Here is a 6,409-nt window from a genome sequence, read left to right as displayed (position 1 = left end):
AAACAGGAACTGGCAAGTCCAGAACAAAAATAATGGTCAGCCGGCATGTATTCAGAAATGGATTTCATGAAAAAGAACAAAGTCTGGGATTATGTAGATGCACTTGATGACTATCGTCCAATTGGATGTAAGTGGATCTACAAGAAGAAAAGAGGCGCTGGAGGTGAAGTCAAAACTTTTAAAGCTAGACTGGTCGCCAAGGGTTACACCCAAAGAGAAGGCATGGACTGTGAGGAAACTTTTAGTCCGGTCGCCATGCTCAAATCCATATGAATTCTTCTCTCTATAGCAGCTGCTTTCGATTATGAAATCTGGCAAATGGATGTCAAGACAGCCTTCCTTAACGGAATTCTTGAAGAAACCTTCTATATGGAGCAACAAGAAGGCTATGTTCTTCCAGGGCAGGAAAAGAAAGTTTTCAAACTCAATATGTCCATTTATGGACTTAAGTAAGATTCTCGCTCCTGGAACAAAAGGTCTGATGAAATCATCAAGACCTACGGCTTCCTTCAGAATGAAGATGAACCTTGTGTTTACCAACTCAAGGAGAACAAGGATGTAGTCTTCCTGGTGGTCATGTTGATGACATTTTGATAATTGGATTCTTCAATATCTGAGCCCAATTCTCCTTCTTGTTGTTTGGATTCTTCACAGTCTTACATACTATGATTGAGCACTAACTTGTTATTTGTTAGCATGTACTCAATCACTAATGGCTTAATTTTTTTTTGTGAAGAAGGCTAAAGATTTACAAAAATAGAGAAGAAAGGAAGAAGAAGAAGTCTCGAAAACCTAGAGAGAAAGAAAGCTAGATTTTCTTGCCTTTTAAGCATTAGTTGGATAATGAGACTTTCCTTTCCTTTTATACTACTTCTCTTAGGGTTAGGGTTGAATTATTTGGAATAAAAGATTGATAAAAAATGGACCAAAAATACACATAGTGGTCGGCCATGATGTGGGCCCAACACTAGTTAGATTTTTGCTATTTTTCTCAACCATTTGTCTATTTTTCACAAATACCATTTTTTGCAATTTATAATATTTATAAATTAGACTCCACAAAGTCTCTTAATTGATAAATTAACCCTCAAATCATATTTGTTCACAATCAAGCCATAACATAGTGAAAATTCACAAACTAAACATAGTCTAATTTTAGAATTAAAATTGATTAACTAAAATCAATTAAATGAGTCTTACAAGCACTTTGTCTCAAGTAGTATGGGGACCATGGGCCTATATAACCGAGCTCCCAATAAGCAGATCTAGAATTTACCAAGTAAATTCTCTAACTTATTAATTCCTCATTGAACCATTATAGAACTTGGAATTGCACTCTCAGCTACATAGAACGCTCTATATGTTTCACGATATAGATACGCTATTAATTATCCATTGTTATAATCCAAATAATCAATGATCCTCTATAGATAATTTACATTGCATAGGGACAAAATTACCGTTGCACCCTTTCAATGTATTTTATCCTTAAAACACTTAGCCACCTATAAATGATATTTTAGTGAACTAATATAATCACTAAAATGAGTGCTCTATCATTTATCTCTATTTAGCCAAGCTCGAAAGAAATAATCGTTTCACTTTTATGTCTGGAAATAAGCTATAGATTCCATATTTATGTTAAGCACTCCCACTCAATTGTACTATCATGTTCCCAAAATGTACGTATCACCAAAAACAAAGGTAGGCTTAACTAACAAATTAAAGAACACAAATAACACTCTTGAGATCGATTCTAACCATCTCAGGATTGAGATCGTTTCATCTAGGATCAACTAGGTGATATTGAATTGAATGTATATTACGGTAAGATTATTATATCTAGTTCAAGTTAAATATCGGTCCCTTCCGATGCATACTTCATAAATCCAACCCAAGCTTACTTTAACCAATGCCCTGGAAAGGACATAGCACTTATCCAAGGTGCAAGTAAACTACGTTGTAGATTATCATATCAGTCAAACCCTGTGTACTGATAAATCTAGGAATACATTTAATTGCACAATCTTGATTACTTTCTATTGTGTTGACAACACAATAAACAACAATATCAGTATGATAAGGATTTTGATGAATTTATTAATCAAATAACTAAATAAATGATCACATGAACCAAATAACACATTAATAAGTAATGAAATCAAATACGTTTCTTAATTGATAATTGAATAAAAAAGAATACATTGAAATAAAGTTTTAATTAGGGCATAAAGCCCAGCAAACTCCCTGTTGCAATAACATAAAACAATAAGTACATTTCAATTAATCCTAAATTCAATATGTGCTTTTCAAATGTAGTGGCAGCCAAAACTTTGGTGAATGGGTTAGCTAAGTTGTCTTCAGTGTCAACATTCTGCACCAGTATGTCCCCTCTTGCCACATATTCTTTGATGTTGTGGTATTTCCTCTCTATGTGTTTGCTTCTCTTGTGTCTTCGAGGCTCTTTACTATTGGCTATAGCACCAGTGTTGTCACAAAGTAAAACCAGTTTCCATTCCAGGAACAAAATTAAGTCCTAAGAAGAACCTTCTTAACCAAACAAGTTCCTTAGCAACCTCAGTGGCAGCTATGTACTCGGCCTCCTTGGTAGAGTCTGATATTGCGGCTTACTTAGCGCTTTTCCAAACAACTGCTCCACTTCAAAGAGTAAAAACCATCCCAGATGTAGACTTTCTATCATCAAGATGTTAGGTTATATTTAGCCTATGTCTCGGGTCTAATAAATAAGCATTTTCTCGGATATTGGTGTCTTTTGGAGCAATTTTATGCTTGATTTTCCTTATTTCAGGTTCCCGGGGAATTAGAGTTCAAATTCAGTCAATTGACAAAAAGACGAGACAAACTAGTGAAAAATCGACCAAAGCTGCTCAATGGGAGTCAGTAGTCGCGACTAGTGTGGAGCCTAGTTGCGACCCTTTTATCTGGTAGCGACTTGGGAGATTTGGTAGAAACTCGGTTTTTTGAGTTTTGCCTGTGGTCGCGACCAGCCTTTAAGTGGGTCGCGACCAGGTACGGAAAACGAGATTTTTGACCTAATTCAGATTTTTTCCAATTGGAGGCACATCTTTCATTCCTATATAAGGAACACGATTCAGATGGCCAAAGCAAGCAGAAATAGGCGTGAAAAAAGAATGAAAGAGGAGAGGAAGCAATCTTGAAAGCCCAGAGCGATATCACCATCTTGTTTCTTTCTTTTACCCTCTATTTATCTTTTATGTCTAGTTTTGTTTCAGAATTAATCATGGATGTTTTTATTATTGTTATGAGCTAAATTTCCCATTTAGGGAGGATGATGAATGATGTTTAAAGTTTTGCCTAGTAAATCAATAATTTTCATTCATCAATCTTGATTTGTGAAATTATCTATATTTGTGTTTAATTCCATGTGTAAGCTTGATCACCTTCTACATGTTCTATGAGCTCAATTAAAAATATAAAAAGTGAGAATTGAGAATGCTAAAATTAGATAATCGAGGTTCTATGTGAAATGAGAGTATTTGCATGACCTATGTGACATTTAGATTATTACTTAATGCTGATTACATGTTAGTTTAATTAAGAGATTAATTAGAGAACATGTGGTTTAGAGCCTAAAAGATTTGAAAAGAGTTAGGCTAATTTCATAATTTATCATTCACATCAAGGACAGGATAGTAATTAGGTATTAACAATTGGGTAAACAAACAACAGGATTCTCCTCCCTATCTTCTCATCTTGATTAATATTCACTTGTTTCTTTAAGTTTCTTGAATTACTTTTATTTTGTTTAAATCTTGAAAATTATCGATTTACCGAATAGAATCATAAGTATAATTTAGTGGTAATTAATCCAATTCCCTGTGGTTCGACCCCACTTGCGTGAGTCTACTACTTGATTACGTGCACTTGCGTATTGTTTTATAATTTTCGTAACAAGTTTTTGGCGTCGTTGCCAGGGAATTGTATAAAGATTAATATTACATAAAATTATACTAAGTTTTTGGCGTCATTGCCGGGGAATTGTATAAAGATTAATATTACATAAAATTATACTAACTTCTACTTTGGTCTACTTCTCTTGCTAATTTCTAATCTATTTCTTGCAATATTGTCTCTATCTATTTCAGGGATTTTAAGTGTATGCGCCGTCAAGGACAAGGAGTCATATTGCCCGTTGATCTTGAAATTGAGAAGGCTTGTTAGAAAAATAGAATGAACAAAAGGCAAGAGAGAGTTTCAGCAACAGCTGAAACACCAGAAATCATGGCTGATAACGCTAATGTTGCGAATAATAGAGGCAACAACGGTAATAATGGAGGTGTTGTTGAAGATCAAGCAAATGACCACAGCTTGAGAGATTATATTCTCCCAACTCTTACGGGGGTTCAGTCATGCATCAAACCACCAACAGTGGATGCTAACAACTTTGAAATAAAGCCTGCCATACTTCAAATGGTGCAGTCTTCAGTCTAGTTTGGTGGACTCCCTTTTGAAGACCCCAATCTGCACTTGTCAAACTTCATGGAATTATGTGAGACTTTCAAAGTCAATGTAGTTAGTGATGATGCCATCCGTTTGAGATTGTTTCAATTCTCATTGGGAGAACGAGCCAAGAGTTGGTTAAACTCCTTGCCTCTGAATTCTATAGCCACATGGAATGACTTGGCAAAAAAATTTCTGTCTAAGTTCTTTCCTCCAGCAAAGTCTGCTAAGTTGCGAGGAGAAATCAACAATTTTTGTCAGCTAGATAATGAATCTCTCTATGAGTCTTGGGAGATGTTCAAGGATCTCATCAGAAAGTGCCCTCATCATGGTATTGAGAAGTTGATGCTAGTTCACAACTTTTATAACGGGCTGGTAGGTAACACTAGAACCCTTATAGATGCAGCAGCTGGTGAAGCATTTATGAGGAAAAGTGCGAATGAGGCTTATGATTTGTTGGAAGAGATGGCCCTGAATAATAAGCAGTAGCCAACTGAAAGGAGCCAAACAAAGAAGGTGGCTGGTATGCTTGAATTGGATGCCATTACCAAGTTGACAGTCCAGGTAGAGACCCTAACAAAACTGATGGATGTTCAAGTAAAACAAGCTCAAGTGGTCTGTAAACTATGTGGAGGTCCTCATCCCTATGCAGAGTGTCAGGAAGATGTGAATAATTTGCCAATGAATGAAGCAAAAGCCATTGGAAATTACTCTCAAAACAACAACAACTATTGGTTTAATCAAGGAGGGAATCGAAGGAATAGTGGGTTCTATCAACAGAAAAATCAGAACCAGACACAGAACCAACAACAAACTCAGCAACAAAGCTCTAGTGGGAATTTCGGTCTTCAGACAGTTTTATTATTGCAATTTATGACGAAGACTAGATCTTCCATTAACGACTTACAAACTCAGATGGGGCAACTGGCTACTCAGATAGCAACTCGTCCTCAGGGAAAGTTGCCTAGTATAGCCGAAGTTAATCCTAAAGAAAACTTCAAGGCAATTACCCTGCGAAGTGGAAAGAAATATGATGGGCCTAACATGGTGCAACCATTGGATGAAGAAATTAAAGATCAACCGACACCAACTCCAACATTAACAGAGAAGAAGGCTACTAATAGTCTTGCACCACAACAACAGTCTCCACCAATTAGTATAGATCATCATGTGAAGATACCCTATCTCTAGAGACTCCGAAACACCAATCTAGACAAGCAGTTCTCAAAATTTCTAGAGGTCTTTAATAGATTACACATCAACATTCCTTTTGCTGAAGCCTTGGAACAAATGCCCAGTTATGTGAAGTTCATGAAGAAGATATTGTCTAAGAAGAGAAAAATGGAGGACTATGAAACAGTGGCATTAACTGAGGAGTGTAGTGTCATTCTGCAAAAGAAACTCCCTCCCAAACTCAGAGATCCTAGGATTTTCACTATTCCTTGCACCATTGGAAGAATTGAAGGAATAAACGCACTGTGTGACTTGGGAGTCAGCATTAACTTGATGCCTCTGTCAGTCTACTATAGATTACAGCTTGGTGAGGCAAAACCTACTACAGTAACTTTACAATTGGTTGATCGATCGCTAGCTCATCCTAGGGGGGTCATTGAGGATGTGTTAGTCAAGGTTGACAAGTTCATCTTCCCAGCTGATTTTATTATTTTAGACATGGAAGAAGATAACAACGTCCAGATCATTCTTGGGAGACCATTCTTGGCAACTGGCTAAGCTTTGATTGATGTTCAAAACGGTGAATTGAAGCTGCGAGTACAAGGAGAAGAAGTTGTTTTCAATGTGTTAAAGGCGATGACTTTCCCAAAGGCAAGTGATAATTGTTTCTTTGTTGATCTGATTGATACCATTGTGAATGAGAAAAAGTTGATAGATGATCCTCTAGAATTGAGCTTAATTGAAGATGACTTGA

The 6,409-nt window shown here is 36.4% G+C and overlaps 1 non-coding gene across 1 annotated transcript; it reads right to left on the bottom strand.

The window, feature by feature from the left end:
- Positions 1-4,710: 4,710 nt before the first annotated feature.
- Positions 4,711-4,817, bottom strand: LOC115715375 (small nucleolar RNA R71). Its single transcript, XR_004011250.2, has one exon. It is a non-coding gene; the product is annotated as a small nucleolar RNA R71 (small nucleolar RNA).
- Positions 4,818-6,409: the final 1,592 nt, after the last annotated feature.

The sequence above is a fragment of the Cannabis sativa genome, chromosome 2, assembly GCF_029168945.1.
Source record: "Cannabis sativa cultivar Pink pepper isolate KNU-18-1 chromosome 2, ASM2916894v1, whole genome shotgun sequence".
In the NCBI taxonomy this organism is placed as follows: domain Eukaryota; kingdom Viridiplantae; phylum Streptophyta; class Magnoliopsida; order Rosales; family Cannabaceae; genus Cannabis; species Cannabis sativa.
Note: the sequence above shows the minus strand (reverse complement) of the source record. Positions and strands in the feature narration are given on the sequence as shown.